The 25,920-nt window shown below is 42.3% G+C and overlaps 1 protein-coding gene across 3 annotated transcripts in view; it reads left to right on the top strand.

The window, feature by feature from the left end:
• The window catches only part of LOC134212149 (laminin subunit alpha lam-3), a 536,022-nt gene that overhangs the window by 136,322 nt on the left and 373,780 nt on the right, over window positions 1-25,920 (top strand). The gene's annotated exons all lie outside the window — the stretch shown is intronic.

The following is a 25,920-nucleotide window of genomic DNA, read 5'->3' as shown; positions in this document are numbered from 1 at the left end:
GGACGACCATGTTATGTGCTTGTCTTTGAACTACCAAACGTAACTACAGTCCCGACATTGATTTACAACCCTACTGTCCCTGACCGCCGAAAACAAACACAACAACAACTAAAAAATAAATGTTGACTCTCGACTGCAGAGCATCTGAGCACATTCTCCAATAAACTGGGATTCTCGCTGTTTGCCCTTTCTGACCTCAAGTTTAGGCGAGTGTTTATTTGTCCACGCACCTTCGGCCTGGTTAGGAATCTGGTCCAAAGTATCTTCCAAGAATTTTCTTGTTTTTAGCTTTTTTTTCCTGTACCGGCTCAGCGCCGGCAATGCACCGGTCCCGATCGATGAAGGCGACACCGACAGAGTCTGGGTGCAGCATCCAAAATGCTTGAGCATGAACAGAGTGCATCTGTTTATCGTCTTCCAAGTTCTCACTTATCTAAAATGATTTTCCCGCTTTTGACCTGTGCCGTGTCGTTTCGGTCGGCTTGGTCTTGCGTGTGTTTTCGGTAACTAATAACGGAGGTCGTCAGAGCTTAAACACGATATTAGTGACGGATAGTGATGGACTCGGGCCGGGGGTTACAGCTTTGATTGGATTATGAATTGGACAGACAGCGAGGGACTAAGCCGGAGGTGTCGATTAGGCTTCTCCGGTGAATAAATGTTTTTCGGCGTGCGAGGCATAGAGTTTCGGATTTCGAATGTGTGGGACGATGCAACGGGCTTTGTGTCAGTGTGGATTAACAGTCTACTGATTCGTTGTTTTTAGAGGTTCTAATCACCTTCGTCAGTTATATGACATCACTTTTCCACGGTTCTTTACGTTGACATGGATGTTTAATGAGGGAAATGATCCTAGTGACTTCTAATTATTATGAGGAGATCAATGACGAAACATTTCATTGCTTGTTGCTAGAAAGTTGAAATTTTAACAAAACTATGCTATAACCTGCAACATTATATACGTTTATTTTAAAAAAGGTTGACTGAAAAAAATGGTTCGCAATATGTATTTAAAGTAACAATACACTACCCCCACGGTTATGGAACGCTTAACGACTTTCTCAACATTCAATTATTTCTACCAGGTCACAAAATCAACCAATTTTAGATATTAATATATGAAAACCACCGTTAGGATCTAAGCTTTCGATCCGCTATGTGATATCCCATCCAAAATAGGTTTGGTTACAACAAAATTACTCAACTTCAAATCGATTGCAAATAACCATATTATGGAACACTTCGTGTCCAATATGGCGGCGAATGTAAACAATGCCGTTTTAATGCAAATATTAGCTACAAATTCGTTCATACTGCCAATGTTAGTGCTGCAATATAAAAAATCATTAAGAAGCAATTTATACAGGAAATACTAAAGTGTTCCATAACTGTGGGGTCACAATTATGGAACACTGATCAATTCAATTGTTTTCGAATAAATCATATTTAAAGTATAGATAGTGGAATATATAGATAAGCGAAGATAAATCCTCTGTCTCCAAACGAACTGTCAAACGCGTCTCCAAACGAGCATGACGTCACGATTTCAATGGAAACGTTAAGGGCTGTGACGTCATATGCGCGTGTGCACGGGCAAAAAAATCGACTCAGCCATGCTTTCGCTCATCTATAGATTCTACTATCTATAATTTAAAGCATTTTAAGCATGTGAAACAGTCAAAACTATGATGGATTGCTAGGTAGATATCTAATATTGCTGAAAGAAAGTCATTTTTTTATTGAAAATAGTGAATTTGATTGTGAAATTATTACTTTTTGGCAAAAGTGTTCCATAATTGTGGGGGAGTGTATTTCCTTATTTGAGTTTATGCGCATAACTGTACCATAAACAATTGAACAAGTACCTTCTTACATTTCCACCTAATGGAGTATATTTGCCGTTTCATTTCTTCCGACACTTACCTCAATACAGTGTCGGAGTATCCTACCGTATGCAACCAAAAATCATTTATCACCCCGAAGGGCCTCAATTAATTAAGACAGCCGTGGTCGATAAATTTCTTTCTCCATAACCTTGGCAGGCCCCGGTTCCCATTATTGCACCGTAACTGTTGCACTCTCCACATGAGTGGTGGTAAAACGTCGTTGCTGATCTTTATTTCTCATACCGCTGGCTGAACTCCAGGTCTCACACCACCCGGATCGTTTCCAGGTCAAAAGCGGCGTAAATTTGAGGTTAATTGATACATCCACCTTTCGCCCTGTGGTCATGTTAGCGTCTGAAGAGTCTCCGTGCCGCACTTGAACATTTGTCTGAATAAATCGTGTAAAAAATCTTAACGCATAATGTCACTGCAATGATGGCAAGCATAATAACCACAGATGGAGAACCTTGATAAACAACTTGAGCTTGGGCTCCAATCAAGTTGAAAAATGCATCGCTGCACCCATTATCAATTATTCCGTGCACCAGAAAATCGTTCCACCGGTACTGTCCGTGAACGATCCGAGGGAGACCTTCTCATTGATGGTAATGATATTTACCGATGGAACTTATCGTACCGAGCAAAAGAAAGCAAGAAAGCGCACATCAGAGCTGTCCCTCCGACTTTCCAGCTGTTTCTTTTTCTGGCAAAATGCAATATGCTGTGAAAATATGTTGAGGTCAAGCAGCACTGACAAATGAGTGTGGAATAATTCAATTAATTTATTTACTGAAAGAATCTGGTTCTTTACAGCAACGAGGCAATATTGATGCTTGATCGTTGAAGGTTTAAGATGACATTTCAATGTGATGGCCTGGAGGGAAAATATAATAATCGATGGTTGACGAAGTGGTTTGTAGACCATCGAAATATGAACTTCAGATTCAATTTTTCACCAGATAAAATCAAGGATGTTATCAATCATTTAGTAATCTGCTTTCGATCATTTAGTAGTTTGTCAATAACTCAGTCCAGATGCTAAATTTCAAAATGTGTTGTATGGGGGGCTTCTAGTGGATAGGTTTATCTACAACTCTGCCCAGCAGTTCGTTGTTTGAATTTCACTTATTACGGAGCTAAAGCGCTAGTAGCAGTAACTTAGACTAAATGATTGCATATTTTGTTATAATTTAGTATAAGTATAGCAACTAGCACCATAACTCCTTTAATAGTGGAATTCGAACACCGATCTGTTAAGGAGAGTTGTGGAAAAACCTTCGCACTAAAACTCCACCTTACAATACATTTTGAAATCAGGCCTCTGGAATGAGTTATTGACAAACTACTAAATGATCGAACGCAGATTACTAAATGATCGATAACATCCTTGGATAAAATAAAACGGTTCATCTCCGTCTGCCGTTTCAACTTTGTGATAACTGAAACGTTATGCAACGTACACACCAGTCAAGCAGTTTGACGAACATTGACTCCACCCCCAAGAAAACGCTTTGGTTGCTGCTTTGTTGGAACGTGTGTGAAGTTGTTCGAACAATCATTTGACAGTTGGCGGCTCGGTTGGAAAAAATTAAAACGGTTTGATTTTGGTTTGAGTTGTCGGGGGCGGAGTAAAGGTTCGCCGAACATGTTAGAGCATTTGTAGTAAAGTTGCACAAACCCCCTTATATTTTTCGATGGTTGGTGCTCAAGTTGGCGCTTCGGTCGTTCGTGTGTGATATTGTTGGTCGAATAAATTGATTGTTCGTGCCACTGTTGGTAAAACTTGATGGATGTTTGAATAAACGAGAGGTGGAGTCAATGTTGGTCAAACTGCTTGACCGTGTGTACGTTCCATTAGAAGTTACTGTCTTGATGAAATAAAGTTCTCATATGGTCCCCAATACAAAATGAGCGAGAACAATGCGTTTTATCGTCACTTCTCGGTGGGACTGCCTATCCGTTTTTGTTGTTTCGCACTTGTATACAAGTTTGATATACCTACTTGTTTTCATGGCTTTTAATTTTTGTTTTGTTTTTTTTTTTATTTTGGACACTTAACACCAGAGGGGTGCATTCGTGTCTAAAGTTTGAAATGTGTATGCGTTAATTCGTGTTTTCGAATACATTCCTTTGGTTGAACTCTTATCTTCTAATACATTTTCCTATTAAAATTTTCACTGTTCTTTTTCGTTGTTAACATTTCTTTCTGCAGCACATTCTACGGCGGGCACGATGAATTTGCTGATGTCGATGCTCTACGATTGGACCGGCCAACGTCTCCAAGTGGGTAACCTATAACGACATCACGCGCGGAAGTATTTGTTTGGATGGGGAAATTGAATAATTATGACCTGTGGGACGTCTTGCCCCACAGTGCCAGCCATTGCCAAAACTACTACACGATTGCTTCCAGAACTACCGGCAAGAGCCGGCACTGGGGAAAGGGCTTTGTGTACTATCGTCAACTGATTGCTGTTTCCTCGCTGTTCTCGCTTCTCTTCCTCTATAGTTGGTTGTAGAGTCCGGTTTCATGTTCATACAGAGAAAGCTCAGCATTCTGGATGATTTCTCCTCGCTGTTATCCAAGGCATCGCGAAAACTGGTGGCCATGTTGTATTTGCGCTGTGTTTCGGAATACTTCCTGCAATCGAGGATAAGGTGCTGGACGTCCAACACTACTGTACCGCAACATTCACAATTCGGCGGTGATTACTTGTTCAGACGTGTGAGTACACGCTGGTTACCTGCATTACCGCGGTCTGTCCACTTGTTTGTGTCGTATTTCACTTCCCTCAGCTTCGAATCCCTGCGAACGAACCACTGTGCTTCCCATTGCCGGCGTATCAAATATAGTATATTCTACACCGACAGTACTTCCACTCCTCCGGTAGCTGTTCAGTTTCCCAGATTCTGACTATCAATTTGTGCAGGCAAGTGGCTAGCTTTTCCGGGCCAATCTTTATGAACTCAGCTCCGATACCATCCTTACCAGCTGCTTTATTGGTCTTTAGCTGTTGGATGGCATCCTTAACTTCCTTCAAGGTGGCTGGTTGACTTCCACCGGCCGCTGAACTGACGTAGTCATCTCCTCCGCTGCCTTGACTTTCGCTGCCTGTACTCTCAGCGCCATTCAAATGTTCCTCGTAGTGTTGCTTCCACCTTTCGATCACCATATGTTCGTCCGTCAAGATGCCATCCTTATCTCTGCAAATTATGGACTCACGGCACGAAGCCTTTGTGGGATGCGTTGAGCTTCTGATAGAACTTGCGTGTTTCTTGAGAACGGCACAGCTGTTCCATCTCCTCGCACTCCGTTTCTTCCAGGCGGCGTTTCTTCTCCTGAAAAAGGCGGGTCTGCTGTCTCCGCTTCCGTCTATAACGTTCCACGTTCTGCCGAGTACCTTGCTGCAACGCGACCGCCCGCTCCTCTAGATTCTGTCTGCACTCTTCGTCGAACCAATCGTTCCGTCGACTTCGTCCCATATACCCGACGTTGTTCTCCGCTGCGTCGTTAATGGCTGCTTTGACTAGATTCCAGAAGTCCTCAAGAGGGGTCCCATCGAGCTTACTCTCTTCCGGCAACGCTGCCTCGAGATGCTGCGCGTATGCAGTGGAGACATCAGGTTGCCTCAGTCGCTCAAGATCGTACCGGAGATCTCTAGGTGTACCGATACGGGGGGCTGTGTTGGAAGTAGGTGCTGTGAATGGCCATATTCTTGGCAAATTCAATTAGTCGTAGGCCGTTTTCGTTCGTCAGCCGGTGAGCGCTGAACTTCCCAATAGTCGGTCTAAACTCCTCCTCTTGGCCAACCTGAGCGTTCAAATCTGCTATGGTGATTTTGACGTCGTGGTTTGGGCAGCTGTCGTTCTCACGTTCCAGCTGCGCGTAGAATGCGTCCTTATCAACATCAGTGTTTCCGGAGTGTGGGCTATGGACGTTGATTATGCTGAAGTTGAAGAACCGGATTTTGATGCTCAACCAGCACATTCTCTCATTGATCGTCCACCACCCGACTACGCGCCTTTGCATATCGCCCATCACTATGAAAGCTGTTCCCAGCTCGTGTGTGTTACCGCAGCTCTGGTAGATGGTATGATTACCTCTAAACGTTCGCGCCATTGATCCCTTCCATCAAACCTCCTGCAGCGCTACGATGCCGAATTTACGGTCCTTGAGCACATCGATGAGTATGCTTGTGCTCCCGATGAAGTTGAGAGATTTGCAATTCCACGAACCGAGTTTCCAATCGCTAGTCCCTTTTCGTCGCAGTGGTCTTCGCCGATGGTTCCGGTCCGTACTCTCTCGTATGTTTTTTGAAGGCTGGCTTGCAGGGCCTGACAACAAACCCCCTAAAAATTTCCGGAGGACCATTCCTTCTTATTCCCGGTGGACCATGTTGCACAGTTTCACTTAGAGTCCCTCGCTGGCACTCGGACTATGATCAGCCCCAAACATCTATAACAGACGCTGTTGTGAGCCGATCCAGACAAGGAGAACAGACGATCAGTAAGATTTGCACCTCCGGAGAGGAGCAAACCCCCGTTCCCTGTCAGCATACGACCATAGTTCTCACCGGGGTTAGTTACCCGATCTTTCTTAAGGTTGTTTGTATCCCGGCCAGCACCACGGTGAGGTAGGGATAGGAGTTGCTGAGTAAGAAGCTAAGGACCGCGAGATGGGGTATATTTTATTTCTTCAGGTACGCGAAGTATCAATGGTAGTACGAAGTACGCTTTACTCAGCATTTACCGTGCTCTGTGTGGTCGTAGAGCCATTTTTGATGCATCGTTCGAGAGTAAGGCGACCATCCGGGAATAAAAACCGCTATTGGGAAGTGGTCGCTATTATGCGTGTCTGACAGCGTTCGCCAAGTAAATCTACCAGCCAGGAAGCATAAGGTCAAATCAATTGCCGAGACATTACCCGTAGCCGGGTCGATTCGGGTCGGAGAACCGTTGTTAAGGATAAAAAGTTCCAGCAGTCGACGAAGAAGAACCGTATGCGAGATGATGTGCGTTGAAGTCACCCAGAAGCCTTCCAGCTCGTCAAACAATGTACCTAACTTGTCCTAAGACGAGTTTATACCATCCCATTGAATTCCACCACTTAATTGTATCTTGACAGATACGTATTTCGACCTCAACAGTAAGGCCGTCTTCAGTGTCTCGCACTTGACTCGACTTGTACGAGAGAGTACGAGACACTGAAGACGGCCTTACTGTTGAGGTCGAAATACGTATCTGTCAAGATACAATTAAGTGGTGGAATTCAATGGGATGGTATAAACTCGTCTTAGGACAAGTGAAGACATTCCACTAAAAAGCTCAAAATAATTTTCTTATCAAAATGTACCTAAGTTTACCTGGCACTGAGCTGAGTTTGGCACAATATAAATCGAAACAACAGTTACCTCAATCGGTGCGTGAATCTGTGCAGCGACTATATGCAGGTTGGTGTCTACCTGTTGTAGTCGCTCGAATGGTATACCTTCTCTGAAGGCCAGGCCTACCATGTGTTGCCAATAGTGTGAGGGGTTCGATTCCAAGAGTAGCGTGTGGGTGTTCTATTCGTTGTTTGACTGGCTGCAAAAGAGAGAGGAGCAGCAGTAGCCTCTGCTGATGGGTTTTAGAATGAAGAACTTGCCAATGGAACTTTTTGCCCCATAGTACCAGCTGCTATCAAAACTATTACACTAGTATCGCTTATACTGATAACAGCTGGCACAGGGGAAAAGATTTGTGTAATGTTTATCAAACGATTTCTTGACGAGCCTTCTCCAGATGAAAGAGTTGACACATATTGGACACCATCTGTAAAAATATTGGACAAGGCAGTACCTGTTTGCAGTGGGATGTAGTGATTACTGACCTGTGGAGCCATTGCCGAAACTACTACACGATTGTTTCCATAACTGCCGGCAACAGCCAGCACTGTGGAAGGGCTTTGTGTAGTATAAGTCTCCGTACTTCGTTGCTTGGGCTTCGGATTTGGCAGATTCAATTGGTCCACCTGCGCAAATCACGACAGATTTTCCTACAATGAATGGGTTTGTCGGGAGTGAAACACCATCTTTTCCGGATAGCTGCAGGAATGTCAGTTCGCCGAATCTATTAGTTGGGTCCATGTACGCTGGCAGTCTGCGTTCTACGGACTCTCCCGGGTCGCCGCTACTAGCAGCGGCCATATTCCACTACTGCAATTCCGTTAAGTTGGCAACGGTCACCCGTTACCGTTTTAGTCGTTTTTCAACCGTTTTTCACCAAACTTGCACTGTTTTCGTCTTTTTTGCCGATTAGACCGTCGAGATTGCGGAACACCTTGAAAAACAATGAGTGTTTTGGGAGCTTGAGCGCTACAGACGCCGTACCTGACGGTGCATCTAACGCGAGATAGGATGGCTTGCAATGATTCCAAATAGTTTCTGTCTCTCTTTTATCGATGTTCGTTATCTATTGAAAGCGCTTTCTGCCAATCCAGCCAAAAAGCCATCGTGTATGCGGCCTTCCACGAAGGTTACGGCCTTTTCCAGGTTCTCTACTGAATATTATCTTCGCTTAACGCTCCTCCGGCATACGAACAACGTGTCCAGCCCACCGTCTGCCGTGTTGTATAAAGTAAACCATATTCAGACCTTTATACATTCGTGATTCATGCGACGCTGCCAGATCTCGTTTTTCTGTATACTGTCGATTATTGTCCGCAGCACATTGCGCTCGAATAAACCGAAAGTTCTCCGATCAGTCTTTTTTAACATCCATGTTTCATGGCCGTGTGAAACCATCGGAAGAATCAGAGTAACAAAACAAATTTCGTGTACGCTCACAGACTATGGGACTTAAGCTGGTTATGAAGTCCGTAATAAGCCCTATTCGCAGCTGCAATACGCCTTTTCACTTAGCGAGTAACAAACATCCTTATCGCACGTCACTAGAGTTCCAAGGTACACAAATGTTTCTACACTTCACTAAATGATTTGGTAAATCGTACATAGCTTTTGATGTAAAATGAATACACCTAAGATTTTTGTACACAAAGCGCCATAATGGCTAAGCTTGTAACGATGTATTATTATTCAAAATCGGTGGTGGCGAACCTAGCAAAAAAGAAGTTTTCTACAGCAAATCCAAGATCGGTTGAGAAATGTTGGAGTTATGACAGTTTTTGGAAGTCAAGAACTGACAAAAATCGAGGGGTCCATGAAAATGATTTCACGTATAACTAACGAGGGGTCCAACTTTCTAAGAAATTTAACTCGGATCTTTCATAAATCCGCTGAAAGCTTACGAATGAACATAAATTGAGGTATTTTAAAGAACCTCGTGCAAATACCGGCCCGGTCTCAGTGAGAATTTCTCAGACTAAGCCGACAAATATTACTCGAGAACGTTGGTCACCTCAGAGGGATCGGATATGGAACGATCCTGCGTGTCGATATAGATGGGGGAAGATCTTCGCTTACCACGAAGTGTATTTTGGCGCAACTCTCGCAGGCCGTCATGTCAATAACGAGAGGATGATCTGTTCATATCTAGCAAGTTTATCTACTTTGTTTTTGACAGATGGTTTTTGGTTGATTAAAAGGTTACAACAATTTCAACATAGTGTTGCATTTGTTGACTGTTTTGTTCTGATGTCTGAGTTAGGCCGAGATAGTCACATTACATTGCCCCATTCCACCGCGTCAATAATGTTCCGAATATCATCATCAGCCGAAACAGGGTTTGTGTGACTTTAAGAGTTGGGGAACAAACTGACCTGTGTTTTTACAGCGATGATACAAATCCTGTCAGGCCATCCTCGCCACCAGTGTTGTTTTGCTAGAATTAGTATTAAGTTATCCAAGAATTCTTGAAGTACAGAACTTCCAATCTACACGGCTACACAATTCTACCTGTCTACGAAACAAACATAACCACTAATCTGACATTTAATCAGTAATTTTTGTGTTTAAAATGTTTTTAATGCATAACATCATTTGAATTGGCAGGCCGAGCTCTACTGTTTTTTTCATTTCTGAAAACCTATTTATTAGTCTTTATTTCGGTTAATCAACCATTCTCCTGACAACGAGTAAAGCAAGAACAATTCCCAACAATAACGACAACGCGCTGGAACGGTGACGACGCAAGAAATTTATGACAAAAAGGCAGTGCCTCATTAAAACATTCCATTTCCCTTTCCTGGACCTACCGTAACCAGAAATGGTCAACGATAAAAATGAGTCGACCGGCCGCAACCAAGTGGATCAAATTGAAACAGTGCAAGAACACAACAAACAACACTACTGCCACCAATAAGGCCGACGTGCAAGCAGACATGCATGTGCGGAAAGAATCTCGGATCACGTTCACTCCCGCGTCAAACCTGGACTGACCGGGCGCGGACGCATAGTCCCATATGCGTCCTTCGTCGATTCTGCACTGCAGAGGACTATCGCCTATCGGCTGCCTGCGGTTGCTGTTACCAAAAACAGGTTGATATTTATTTCAGCTCCAATTACCGCTGGAAAATCAGAGTGAGCGGTTCTCACACACAGGGAGTGCGCTGCCGCTGCGCTGGAGTTGTGTGTTGTCAGTTTTGGCCATGTTTGGACAATGCATCCCGGTCCCGTCAACGACGAGGGCCCGCACGGGGATACGATTTGCGGTCTTAGCAGCGGCAACCAGCTCCGCGAAACGATCGATCCAATCTTTCACTTCCTAAAACGGGCTGGACGTTTTGCAGTGACCGTTGCAAGTCGTTGACTCGGTTGAACTTAGATGAGTGGACGGTGTCCGGAGCTTTGGATGGTTGAATAAAAACGTCAAAACATTCAAAATTATTTTTAAATTTTATATTATCTTCCACACAGAACGCAAAAAATTGCATCACGCTCAAGGAGCAAATTTATCAATCACTTATGGGGGAGGGAAGGTCCCTCATTTTCTTACACTTCATTTTTAATAAAAAAAAATAATTTGTTTGGGAAAAATCTTACATAGGGAGGGATGGGGTATCGAAAAACCAAAAAAAAAGCTTTTGTAATTAGTTTTCAACCATAAGACGGCTTAGGTATGTTTTAAGATTTTTCAATCTTATAATCGTTGAGAGAAGTTCGAGTCATCATTGAAACGCAGTATGAAAAAAAAAAATTATAGCCCTGGGCATCCTGGCTACGATCTGGCGATAGGATATACAATAGGATGTCAATAACCTGGAGAAGTTATAAAAAATAAACTTGATTTTTTTTTCAAACTTCTCATCAAATTATTCACCGCTAACCATATTTCTCGGTCCAGTTAGTCATCGAACATGCCTTTAACAGTGTTTTCAGTTCGACTCGATAAAACGCAAAACAATGTTCATTGTTTGTATTCGTTAGGGTATCGCATCAGGTTCGGTACCATAATATTACGTGAGTGTCTGTAGAGTGGAGTCGGCTTTTACTGATTTAATGGCACGTTTCCGAGTCATCAGACATTCGCTCGTTAGCTCAGCGTTTGATCAGCGTGAGTAATGGCTAAAATTCGCGATCACAGTGGGACCATTTGTTCTGTAGTGGACCAGTGGAACAGTTTTCATTTTTTTTGGTGTTGTTATACAGCAATCGACTTAACTTGACGAATTGTGGGTGATGTCTGTATGTGTGTATATACTTGTGTGCGTACAAACTTATTTGAATTTTGCATTTTTTTTATGTGTTCTCAACATTCGCAAGGAATGTAAACTTTTTTTCGATTTTAAAAATTGTACTACTTCTTGTATTATTGACGTTTCACTCTATTATCAACTCAAACTGGCTTTTTCCCTCATTAAAAGATAAAATGTTCATTAGGGATTCAAGCCAGATAGAAATGCCCCAATAAATAAATAAATATCATTTTACAGCTACTAAGTGAGTCTCTGGAGTTCCTCAAATAAACCAGTTTTTCCAATGATGATTATGCGTCGTATAAGGATTTATAAAATAGTATCAAAATAGAAAACTTTCCGTATGAAGTCCTTATGTATTTTTCTATTAACACTTATTTACGGTCATGTTTGATATTCTACCAAACAAGATATTTTTCACGGTTAGCACGCAAACACCGCAAAGACAAACCTCCTTACCTCCAATACCGACCGGAGAAAGATACACAAAACCGCAGCACATGAACGCAGAGAAGTGCATTGTTTATAAACACAGACGGTTTGCGTACACCGACCGACCGTGACGACCGGCTAACTCCCGCATCCGGGTGGCGGGCGCGGCTATGGAGCGAGCTGCATCCCATAAGAGGTCGTTGGAGATTCCAAAATTGATCCAAAAGTAGGTGAATCGGTTCGGCGGCTTTGTTTGGCTAACTGTTGTTTCCTGCGCGGCTCTATCTAAACAAATCATCAAATGGGTATACCAACATGTCGTTGCCGCCGCTCTAACGCGGGCACCATCATCGGTTTGATTTTCCCAGTAATTGAGCCGCGGCCACCAAGAAGGCACTTTGTTGACGTTCAAATGTTTTGCCTTTCTCATGAACCTGGATGCTTGTAAAAACTATATGATCACTCCAAAACCGAACTTTCGATAGAAGCAAGGACGTTGTCGTAATCTAAGTTCGATTATTCAGTAGTTTATCAATAATTCATCCCAGAGGCTAAATTTCGCTTCTAGTGCGAAGGTTTTCCTACAACTTTGCCTAATAGTTTGTTGTTTGAGTTACTTAAACTGATTTTTTATAATAGTCCCTGCGAACTTAGTCGTTACAAAAACTACACTAGTAATCATTGCTATACCGCATTAAACTTCCATCTTTCCCTGTGTATTCTTCGAAAAGGTTTTACTACACTCCTCTCAACTTCCCACAGTATTACATAATAGGTAGGGTGACCATATTAAATTCTTCCAGTGAAGGACGTTCGTCCAGATCGTAACGGAAAAGAAGGACATTTGGTTGAAAAAGGAGGACATGGGAAACAAAACACTAAACACAAAACTTCCTGTGTTTAACTTTATTAGATTTTTTGCAAACTAAATATCTGCGATGATTTTTTTCAAGACAAATGCGACAAAAATGTACAAAAACAAAGAACGAGTGTTGGATATCAATAAGCTGGCACTTCAAGCAATTTTACAAAGAATTTTAACAAGAAAAATTGCAATATTATTTTTGACTGTTAGAAATAACAGAACAATCGCATACGATTCTTAACATTTAGCAATAGAGAACCAACATATCATGATCGATCTCAATTGTTGTTTGTAGTAATTGGAAAATGTGTTGAGGATTGTCACAACGACGAGGGTTTTTATAATGACTTTGAAACATTCCGTGGATTTAGAACGATGTGATTTCCAAATAATTTTTAGATGAATAAATTGATGAATCCAAAAAAGATTACAATTATTTGAAATTTGATTTTTGAGCGTTTTGTTTGATTGTGTGAATATTCTTTTTGTACCGATCTGTGTACTGAGGTAGCAGCACGCAGTAAGATTGAGACCTATCCCATTTTACTAAAACACATTTTTCAAAACAAATCCTCCACAAACTGTAAATATGCACAATGAGTTTCTGAATATAAGCATTTCACTTTGATTTACTGTTGAAATCCATTCTGACGCATTTTTTAGATTTCTTCAAACCATATTGGAACAGAGGTTGGAAAAAATATCAAAGATGGCAGCTATGTCGGCTGTTTTTCGCCTCACATATTCCGAGAATTTATCAAACGATTGTTTCAAATCAACTTGCTGGATATTCTTTTAATATCTCCCAAACCACTCATTGGATGTTCGCTATTTACATTGATTTTATTTGAAAATTTAATGGAAATGTTTAGCAAATAAAGCAAATAAACGCAAATATATACACACAATCATACGTTTTATTTGAGAATGAATCTCTGTTGCAATATTTTATTGAACAAGATCAAGTCAAAAACTCTTCATTTCTCTTGATTTCCTGCATTGTTAATTGTTAAGAAAACATTTGCAAAAAGGAGAACGATTTCTATCGAAAAAGAAGGACATAGTATTCGACTTCTATAGAACAAGTCTCGCTTAACTTTTCAAAAGTACCTAAGTAACATTTTTTTCATGAATTATTTTGAATAGCGGAATCAACAAAACAACATGAAAGCTTTTGATTGCAGTACTCAAATTAATTCATGAAAAATATGTTACTTAGGTCCTTTTGAAAAGTTAAGCAAGAAGTATAATGATGACCTCATTTTTCTCAGTTTTCCTGGCCTGCATTCAGATGAAACTGATACCAATACCACAGACAAATAGACATTACACTCGTGAAATTTTTATCGTTCACTGGTTTACTGGTCAGTTTAAATAATCATTAGTTGGCCAATCGATCACTCGTGGCTCGCGCATCGGATTGGTTCGTGTTTGACGTTTGCTCACTACCGCCATCTGGTTCATTATTTGCCCAACTTAGTGAAAACAACAGATGTCGTTAGTGTTTGCACGACGATGAATTTGATGAGTGAATGTTCAATGTGTTATGTCTGTTTGTCAGTGCCAATATTGTTCTGCCTGTGAGATCACCAAAATTTACTCATTGAACTCCTACGATAAGTCCTAGAGTCCTGTAAGAAAAGTGGGTTACGGACAAAAGGTCAAAGGACAAAAAATCGAAAGATGAAAAGTCGAAGAGACAAATGGTCGAAAAAACAAGAGGTCGAAAGTGACAAAACATCGAATGGAACAATAGGTCGAGAGGACAAAACGTCGAACAGGACAAAAGGGCGAAAGAAACAAAAGGACGAAAGGGACAAGAAACTGAAACGGAGGGAATCAATCTAGGACAGCACAATACAAGTTTTATTAATTTTTCAAATAACCAATCTTTTGTATCCCTAATAGAACTTTCTAGATATTCAAAATATTGTTTCATAAAAATTACTCCTTCTTTGATAATTGTTATTTCTTCAACGTTGATTGATGAGATCAGTGTATAATTCAGAATAAATAAAAAAACTGCTTAAAATCAAATGCATTTTATAAATTCCTTTCGAATACACTCGACAAACTCCTTAGCTGTGCGGTAAGACGCGCGGCTACAAAGCAAGACCATGCTGAGGGTGGCTGGGTTCGATTCCCGGTGCCGGTCTAGGCAATCCGAAGGAAATTGTCTCGACTTCCCTGGGCATAAAAGTATCATCGTGCTAGCCTCATGACATACGAATGAATAAATGGTAACTTGGCTTAGAAACCTCGCAGTGAATAACTATGGAAGTTCTTAATGAACACTAAGCACCGAGTCGGCTCTGTCCCAGTGTGGGGATGTAATGCCAATAAGAAGAAGAAGATGAAGAAGACCCTACTTGTAATCAAGTTGTTCTAGATTGATCTTTTGTCTTTTTCGACCTTCTGTCCCGTTTGACATTTTGTCTTTTTCGACCTTTTGTCGTTTCGACCTTCTGCTCCTTCCGATGTTTTACCTTCTCGACCTTTTGTACTTTCGACCTTTTGTATTTCGATTTTTTATCCTCTCGACCTTTTGTCATAGATTCAAAAAAAGTACCGTCATGTTCCACGTTTGGCAGGTCTCCTCCTCGTTTGGGACGTGTATTTTTATAGAACTGGTAGATGATTCTGTTCCAATTTTAACTTGGCGTTTATGATGTCAAGTCTTAGGGCGCAATTTAGGAAGAACCTAATTTGCTATTGAATATGACATTCCCTCAATTTTTAACTCTAATTTTCTAGTTTTAACCACTGCACTATGGTCCAGGACACAGATTTACGCGGAAAGATGCATTTAGTTTTAGCGTAAAATGCGTAAAATTTAAGTAGATAAATCATACTGAAAATTTTCCATTTTTGGTCGTTTTCAAGTTAAGTTCTGGTTTTAAATAGACTGGAATTCAACCAAGAATCAAGTTTTATCCAACGTTTAGATTAGGTTTAGATGATTTTGACTGAAATACTTATAATACTTTATTGGGGCTTTGGGACAAAATGTCAAAAGGTCGATGGACAAAAGGTCGAAGATACAAAAGTTCGAAGGGACCAAAGGTCGAAGGACAAAAGGTTGCAAGCACAACATTTAAAAATCTACAATTCTGTTCAATGATTGAGACAAAATATACGACTACAAATTTTGATATATTTTTTTCTGTGTACAAGTATTTATCAATCAGCACGAAGGCGCCTGCAGTGAAAATATGAGTCGAAACGTGACCTGTCGAGGCGTTCATAGTGGATCAAGTATTTATCAAACAGCATAGAGGCGCCTGCAGTGAAAATTTGAGTCCAAACGTGACCAGCATGGAGGCGCCTGCAGTGAAAATTTGAGTCCAAACTCGACCTGTCGAGGCGTTCATATTGGATCAAGTACTTATCAAACAGCATTGATGTGTCTGAAGTGCAAATTGAAGTCCAAACGTGACCAGCATGGAGGCGCCTGCAGTAAAAATTTGAGTTCAAACATGACCTGACGCGATGAGAAAAATTCTTTGAATCTCCGACGCAGCGTCTGATAAGGCAAGTTGAAGTCGAAGATTGTTGATACCGTAATAAATAACCGCTGTAATCCTTCAATACTACCGTTCATACTGTAGTTAGTCCGACGAAATGGCCTTCTTAGCATAGCGTTATTTGGAAGTGCCCTCGGCTGTACGTTGATATATTTTGCTCCAAAATATCGCTACAACTATTCGGCCTTGCGAAACAACTGTAACCAGTACGGCCCAAGCAATGTTACGGCGATTCCTTAGCAGCTCCAGATCGATAAGCCGATAGCAGATATAATAACTTGACTGGCGTAATGGAGCTCTCCACGGCAGTCTACGCAGAGCAAATCGCAGGAAACGTCGTTGCCCGGACCTACCTTGTTCTGCACCGCTCATTGACATGCTTAACGGCACGCAGCAATACTCCAGTATAGACTGCACCAGTGAGCAAAACAGATACTTCAGACAGTAAATGTCAGAAAATTCTTTGACCAAAGAAAGATAAAGCCCAGGGTTTTGGAAGCCTTGCCCACAACGTACGAGATGTGCATCTTGTACGTTAGTTGGAAATCCAAAATTACGCCCAAGTCTTTGACATGAGTTAGTCGTTCTATTCTAATATTCGGGTGCGTGTAGGCCAAAATGGTGGCTCCAGGGCCTTATGGAGTTTCGAACACCCTTCTCAAGGCAGAAATCATTGCGAACATCTATGCAGAGTTGTCTTCATGACTGTAGTAGTTTTCCCGATAGATGGAAAAGGCAGAAGTTGGTTCTGTTACCGAAAGCCGGGAAACCGTCTAATTAACATGACGGGTAAGTTGCTGGAGAGGATCATCCTCAAAAGGCTGACCCCGTACTCAGAGGGTACGGGCGGCCTCGCAAGCAATCAGTTCGGGTTTCGTAAGGATAAGTCCACGTTTGACGTTGACAGCGTGGTAAAGACCGCTGAGATAGCGATCCAATGTAACAGGCGAGGTATTCTATATATTCTAAGCTATTTTCAGAACCGTATACTATTATACGAGACCGATGCCAGTCAGAGAAGTGTTCCAATTAATGCAGTAGTACCGCAAGGCTCATTATTGGAGATCGTCGGCTTCGCCTATGACCTTAGAAGTCTACGGGGATTCAATTCTTGTGGCAGCATACGCGATCAACACACTGGCGGATTGGAAACTTTTCTAGTATTTTGTCCCCATCTCAGATTGGTCCTTGGCCACCGGAGATGTTCCGGGTTTTTCGAGGGTATGTTAATGCATTTTTTTCTTCTGCTTGTCATTTTAAATGACTTTTACTTCCATCATGTTTTATCCTTTCCCCAGAAACTAGAACTAGTATGATGACCAATGCTGGCTGATCGAAAATCCGTAAGGTATACACAGAAGTATGGCCATTTCAAAACGGTCTGGGATTGGCCCTGAACAGATGTAACTTTCGCAGATCACCCAGAAACTATTACAAATTGGCCAATGAGTCTTAGTGCAGATTTCTTCCCCTCCGCTTAGTGCTTAAACCAGGTTTAAGCGTATGGGTAAGCACCGTTGATCTTGGCCATCACGACACCCTCAGCGGAAGAATGTACCACCTCTTGGAGCTGATACGGTCCCGTTGTGCAAATAGCCGCCATCCTAGATCCGTTCATCACTTAATTGACAACAGGAACGTTGTACGGGTCGAACAGGAGGACGACTGCCACAGCAGCTGCTAAACAGATGTACAGTGGCTAAAATTCAATTGTGTTACTAGCACGGCTTCTTCTTGTTTGTCTTTCCGATAGGACACGAAGGTCCACCCAAAACGTGGTTACAGGCTTGCTTTTTGTTGGCGCAGATGAGGCACTTTGGTGCCTTATCGCTTTCCTGCGCCTTGTGCTCTTCCTCACCACAACGCACGATGACACAGCTTACTACGGTCTGGATCCATACAGTCGTAGGACTTGTACCCCGATTCTAAGTACGAATAGTACTTGTTCACTGATGGCCGCTGGAGTTTACTTACTGGGCATACTGACCAGCTGATCTTCAACTTCCATTCTCTATGACTTTTTTTTGGCTTCCGTGAGTGATCTAAGGTAGGCTACCTGCGTGCCAAAGGTACCGCCTCTTAGGCGTATAGAGGTCTTCTCAACCTCTGTGCCGCACTGCTCTCTGATGGCAGAGACGACGTCGTCCGCGTTCGTAACCTCGTCCAGTTATTTGAACTGGAGTCCGAACTGGAGTGAACTATAGTCCGTCCCACTAGCTTGCGCCCCGCGTTTCAGAACCAAGATCATTTCACCGGTCTTGGTACGTCTGACGCTTTGCACGTCCTGACCTAGCACCGAAAGCTTTTCTGCCGCCCGCATCGATTTAAGGACTTCGGTGTACTTTTCCTTATCTGTTTTTACCAACAAGGCCTCGTCTTTATCCTTTACTTTCTTGCAGGTCGAGGTACGGATTGCTGCCCTAGCTGTTTCGGGCCGGCCAATGAGGCCGTCAGGGCGAAATCAATCACCTTTTGGGCTATAGTCCTAGGAAGCAGAAAGCATCAGTTTGGTCACCTTGTCGGGCATCTCTTCCCACCACCCTGATAAACGCGTCCTGTTCTTGTCTTGCAACTCGGGCGAAGCATCCGAAGGTTCTGTTACAGTTCCTTACTGATGTTCTGCCTTGCACTCGCGAACTCGATGATATTATCGAGATGCTCGACGACCACCCGCATCACGTAGTCACTTGCGGAGCGTGCCGGGAAACTCTGGGGCCAGAATGCCATAATCAGGACTTCACTGGTATTGATCCTGATGTGCCAATTGACACTTCATGGGCCCCTGCACCTAGGAGTATGGCAACTACAAAACATCCCCAACCCACCCTCTGATGTATTGCTCACTCTTTCAGTACCTGGGTCTCTATTTATGATTTGTGGTTGTAGATTTCATTTTGGTCATGGAAGGCGCTTTATGACGTTCTCACTTTCTGCGGAGTCCGAAAACCATTTTCAATTTTTCCTGTATTGGAGTTTTTTTTAGTGTGCGCCCCCTCTATTGCCTATGTGTGGTAACGCCCCCAATTTTTGCCGACTAACTAGCTTTTAGTTCACAACTACAGCACTGCAGTGCGCTGTTATATTTTGTGCAACATTATCGAGTCTGTAGAAGTGTTCCAGAACTAGAGGAATGGTCACCGCCACCGCCAACCGCATCGGCGCGCCCTCGTTTAAAATTTGCCACGCCACTGACCCATAATTTTCCACGTCGATTCAAAATTGTAGAAGTCCGCAGAATTTTTAGTGAAAAATTGTAAACGATATTTTCGGGCAAGTTAGCTTTGCTTTTCAACTCGAAATCTTTGGACAACTTGCGAGTAACTTTGAAAAAAATTCTACAGGAAATTTTTTGTATTGTCCATAAGAATTTTTTGGGAAATTCCATTGACCCAAAAGCGACAAACGGTCGAACTGATAATTTGGCCGACAAAGCCGTTTGCTCTAACACAGCGGTTCTCAACCTTTTTATTGAGAGGTACCCCTTCGAACTTCTACATTTATTGAGGTACCCCTATTATTTTTTCGCTGTAAATAAAAATTAGCCTGTAAATAAAAAATAACCCTCAGATATATGCAAAACGGACCTGAAAACTAACGGGATATATGGCTCTCCAAGGGCCCTCCTTAGCCGTGCGGTATGACGCGCGGCTACAAAGCAAGACCATGCTGAGGATAGCTGGGTTCGATTCCCGGTGGGCATAAAAGTATCATCGTGTTAGGCTCATGATATACGAATGCAAAAATGGTAACCTGGCTTAGAAACCTCGCAGTTAATAACTATGGAAGTGATTAATGAACACTAATCTGCGAGGCGGCTCTTTTCCAGTGTTGATATGTAATGCCAATAAGAAGAAGAAGAAGATGGATCTCCAAAAAGTTGTATGAAATGTTCATTATTCCGTGAAACTTTCCAATACAAATTACGTTCCAAGCTTCTTACAAGATGTTGAGGACTTTTTGAGCCTTAAAAGATGACTCCCGAGCATGTCGAAAACGCTTCTTGGCCCCTTGAAAGAAGGGTTTCAAGCCTCTTGAAAGAATTATTCCAATACTCTTGAAAGAAGGTTTCCAAGAAAGAAGGCTTTCTAGCTTCTTGCAGTCTTTTGAGAAAAGGTTTCCGAGCCACTAGAAAGAAGGCTTCCGAGACTATCAAAAGCAGGCTTCCGAGCCTCATGAAAGGAGGCTTCCGAGCCTCATGAAAGGAGGCTTCTGAGCTTCTCGAAAGAAGGCTTCCAAGAATCTTGAAAGGAGGTTTCCGAGCCTCTTGAAAGGAGGCTTCCGAGCCTCTTGAAAGGAGGCTTCCGAGCCTCTTGAAAGGAGGCTTCCGAGCCTCTTGAAAGGAGGCTCCCGAGCCTCTTGAAAGGAGGCTTCCGAGCCTCTTGAAAAGAGGCTTCCGAGCTTCTTGAAAGGAGGCTTCCGAGCCTCTTGAAAGGAGGCTTCCGAGCCTCTTGAAAGTAGGCTTCCGAGCCTCTTGATTGAAGGCTTCCGAGCCTCTTGAAAGGAGGCGTCTGAGGCTCTTGAATGGAGGCTTCTGAGGCTCTTGAAAGGAGGCTTCTGAGCCTCTTGAAAGGAGGCTTCTGAGCCTCTTGAAAGGAGGCTTCTGAGCCTCTTGAAAGGAGGCTTCTGAGCCTCTTGAAAGGAGGCTTCTGAGCCTCTTGAAAGGAGGCTTCCGAGCCTCTTGAAAGGAGGCTTCCGAGCCTCTTGAAAGGAGGCTTCCGAGCCTCTTGAAAGGAGGCTTCCGAGCCTCTTGAAAGGAGGCTTCCGAGCCTCTTGAAAGGAGGCTTCCGAGCCTCTTGAAAGGAGGCTTCCGAGCCCCTTGAAAGGAGGCTTCCGAGCCCCTTGAAAGGAGGCTTCCGAGCCCCTTGAAAGGAGGCTTCCGAGCCCCTTGAAAGGAGGCTTCCGAGCCCCTTGAAAGGAGGCTTCCGAGCCTCTTGAAAGGAGGCTTCCGAGCCTCTTGAAAGGAGGCTTCCGAGCCTCTTGAAAGGAGGCTTCCGAGCCTCTTGAAAGGAGGCTTCCGAGCCTCTTGAAAGGAGGCTTCCGAGCCTCTTGAAAGGAGGCCTCCGAGCCTCTTGAAAGGAGGCTTCCGAGCCTCTTGAAAGGAGGCTTCCGAGCCTCTTGAAGGGAGGCTTCCGAGCCTCTTGAAAGGAGGCTTCCGAGCTACTTGAAAGGAGGCTTCCAAGCCTCTTGAAAAGAGGCTTCCAAGAATCTTGCAATGAAACTTGCAAAGCTTTCCAAAAAAGGCCTTCATGTCTTTTATATGGAGGCTTTTGCTTTTAGATTTTATTAGGAAAATTATTTGCGCTTTTTAGTGGAATGTCTTCACTTGTCTTGTCTTGTCTTGACTTAAGTCAAGTCAAGTACGAGACACTGAAGACGGCCTTACTGTTGAGGTCGAAATACGTATCTGTCAAGATACAATTAAGTGGTGGAATTCAATGGGATTTTACAAACTCGTCTTATGACAAGTCTTGATTTTAGCTCAGAAATATATTCTCAACAGATTGTTCAACATGTTGTCTAGATCAGGTAGAATACATTGAAGATTTTTATAATTTGTTCATTCGCCGTTTTGCCCTTTTGAACTTTTGCCCCACAGCCCTTCACACTTACTTGGGATAAACTGGATTGAAATTCTTTGATTTACTTTATCAAAAAGTTTTTATTGAAATTTCTATACATCCGCCATTATGCATTTTTGTCCGAGGTACCCCCTAGGGCCAGCGAAGGTACCCCCAGGGGTACATGTACCCCAGGTTGAGAACCGCTGCTCTAACAGGTCGTCTGGCCGAAACGATCGTTTGACCGAAAGTTATTTGGCCGAAAATACCGTTTGGCCATTTGCCTGAAAATGTCATTTGGCATACGGCCAAATGTCAAGTACTGAACACTATTATCAGGTCGAAATGGTTTAACCGAAAATGTACATAGAGCCGAAAGGAACATTCGGCCGAACTGGTAATTTGATCGAGAAAGTTATTGCCCTAACAGGTCATTTGACTGTAAATGCTGTTCGGCCTGAAAAGTCGTTTGACCGAATAGATCATTTGACCAAAAATGCAATTTGGTAGGAAAGATCATTTGGCAGAAAAAGCCATTTGGCCTAAAAATGTCCTTTCTGCAAAACAACAATTTCGGCCAAATGGCATTTTCTGTGAAAAGTCGTTCGGCTGAATTGTGCCAAAAATTGGTTTAGCTGAAAAGGTCATTTGGAAGAAAATTCCGTTTGCTTTCGACGGTTGTTTCACAGAAAGGACATTTTCGGGCCAAATGGCTTTTTCTGCCCAATGAACATTCCTACCAAACAGCGTTTCTGATCAAATGATCTATTCGGTCTAACGATTTTTTTCGGCTAAATTACCAGTTCGGCCGAAAGTCCCTTTTGGCGATATATAGCTTTCGGCAAACTAAATTTTCGAATAAACCATTTTCAACCTGATAACAGCTTCGGATATACGTTCAGTTCAACTTGGCTGAATGGAATTTGGCTAGATGACCTAAATGTCATTTGGCAAAACGGGTGGAAATTTTTGACCATACTATCCGTTCATTAATTGGCATTTGACCGTAAACGACATTTTCGACCTTGTTTGGGAAAACGACTTTTTTGGGCTAATTACCAGTTCGACCGAATTTGACGTTTCAGTCAGCGAATGCCTTTTGATTACGTCTACTGTACAAATAACATCTCGTAGAAATCCGAAGAAATTCCTTAAAAAATCCAAGCAATTTTTCGTTAAAATCCAAGGATTTTTTCATAGAAATCTACATTTTGAACAATGCTCCATGGAATTAAAAAAAATCCGTTGAAATTCCGGAGAATGTCTCGTGAAAATTCCAGAGAATTTCCCTTAAAAACACCTCCGCTCCCACGAATATATTTTTGTTGCCACATCATAGTTCATGATGAGGTAAAAAAGAAATAGTTGGACGAATCCGTTAATAAGTCGGTTTGACAGCCAAGCGTGAATAGATAGGCTAGCCTTTGATCAAGACGAGTAACATCAACGGGCGTATCTACCGGGCAATTGCATCCAGTATCCAGGACGCCTGCGGTTTCACGGAGGCGAGACGCTGTTTTGGATGGATTTGGAATCCTGTCGTCACTATGCGCCAAGAACTAAGATATCAATGCTTTTGTCAGAAAAATATTTTAAGCTTTTTTTAGTGGAATGTATTCAACCGTCTAAGACGAGTTAAGTATTCTCCATGGAATTAAATGGAGAATACTTAACTCGTCTTAGACGGTTGAATGCTTTTGTGCCAAAACACATCAACCCATTGTACTAATCAGATTGAGAAATTTTGGTCATTATGAAGGCTGGAGATTGTAAAACACCTACATAACACATAGAAGATACCTTGGTGTGGAACTAAAAGTGAGAAAATAGGTCAAAGAAGTCGACCCCACCATTTCCTGGAACCTTATGAGTGATGTCAAAATATGTTGCGCGTTTTCAGTTATTGAAGGAAGATCCAATCAATCAATGCAATAGCCAATCTATTAATCATGATGTTATTTAATTCTCATAGAAAAATCTACTAAAAGTACTTTTTGCAGAATCGGAAAAAAATCTACTTAAAATACTTTTTGCAGCTGCTCCAACAACCGATTGGCACCCAGTTTTTCTCTTTTATATTAAACATACTTTCTCCACAGAATCCATGCAATGAAAATGATTGCTGTCTAGCATCTGGACATGTGATGCTTCTAAAAATAGATGAAACAATGTTCAATTCCCATGATGAACACAAAATTAGAAAGCATAAATATATTTTTCTAGCATCGGATTTATCATCAACAGATGATCGCAATGTCATCTTTGTGCAGGAAAATAAACCAGCAAAACCACATGTAACGCTAGTCTTGTGAAATGGGCAACTCGTGCTGATCCACGACCTCCAATTCAAACTATGCCCTCATTGCTCTAATGCATTAGCCGACATGCCTTCACTCCTGCGGACATGCACAGAATCAGCAAGTAGAGCATAATGCACCGCGGTAGACCTATCGGCATTTCTACCTCTCTAGGTACTGGCAGATAATGAAGGAACCTCAGATTGCTAATTGAGAACGCTCCGGATCGAGGGCAATAAAATTGTACGGATATGCTTGTTTACGACGGCGAGGAAGTCCCTCGATAACGATGCTGCAGACATCCAGCATGGGACTTACTGAGGCTTTGCTACTTGTAAATTACAAAAAAAAAACGCTCCATGCGAGAAGCCCCCTTGGCTTTGAGTAATTAATGACCATGTTGACACGCGTTTCTTAGACAGATCAGATCACTCCGGTGAGCTGGGAGTGTAGGTGCAACCGACAGAAAGCAGTTGTCCGTAGCATAATTTGAGATTCTCCCGTCATCATCAATAGCAACCTCTCCTCAGTCACTGCTGAAGGGGGCCCTGGAGCGAAAGCCGACTCTATGAGAATTGGGATTTGTTAGCGTCGCAGTTCCGATTCGCCCACGTTTCGAAGGGCATGGCGCGGCGCGACGATGACGACCGAGAGATAATGTTCGCCGGTGAGCTTATAGTAGCAGCGTGGCATGGCCATGTGATGAAGTGAAAGACAAGTGTAACTGATCGGTCAGCTTTTGTCAGAGCCGTCACGAAGGGACATTCCTGGGTTGGGTGACATGTGCCATCGGTAGTGCCACTACTGGGCATCTGGTTGTGGTTTTGACCGTTGAGATCCGATGATTTGGTACTCGATAATTGGATGTCAATCAATCGATGGTGTTTCGATTCCTCAGGGCTTTTCAAAGTAAATAAAAAGGAACGATTAGTTTTGGTTTCGTCAATAATTGTATGATTTGTTGATCCAAAGGCTATGTATTAAAAAGTTATCAATTACTACATTAATTTTAACTTGAACTCCTTTCTACCCCCATCGGAAATTCATTCTCTCCATTGTATTTCAAATATCTTTGAAATGTGAAGCAATGGTGTTGAACTTTAGTCTCAGATTTTTTTTTTATCTTACAGCATACAGTGATGAATCACGAACCGAATAACTTCGCATGCAATACATTGTTCATCTTGTTTCATTCTAAACAAGCTCATTTCCGAAATTGGTTTTGATTAGTTACCGTGGATAGCCAATTTCCTGCGGCACATTTATAATCAAATCAAACACAATAAAACATCCAATTCTTTTCATGTCCAACGAGATGCTTAGGTTCTTTTGCGTTACATATTCAGCACATTGCATTGGTTGAACCGTTGGGCAAACTTCACAACAAAATTGTTTGCATAAGGGTGGTACCAATTTGGAAAAAATGCTGTGAATACATTCAGAACCATTTCGTTGATAATTTAAAGGTTAAAGAACAATTATAAAAAATTATATCTAATGAATATTTTATGATCAAACTCATTATTCCGTCTTTACAACATGATATATCCAGCTACCGTGAAATCATTAAAATGTGAAAATTCAAGTAGCAAAAAACTGGTACTCATGTATCAAATCATTTCCAAGAATGGATCTACCCTGAACGAGTATCATCACGGTAAGGTAAAGGGCAGTCCGGGTACAATCAGGAAAGACAATAAACCATATAATCCCACACAAATCGCTTT

This window comes from Armigeres subalbatus, chromosome 2 (genome assembly GCF_024139115.2).
Source record: "Armigeres subalbatus isolate Guangzhou_Male chromosome 2, GZ_Asu_2, whole genome shotgun sequence".
In the NCBI taxonomy this organism is placed as follows: domain Eukaryota; kingdom Metazoa; phylum Arthropoda; class Insecta; order Diptera; family Culicidae; genus Armigeres; species Armigeres subalbatus.
The sequence above is the reverse complement of the archived record's forward strand: the minus strand, read 5'-3'. Positions and strand labels throughout refer to the sequence as shown.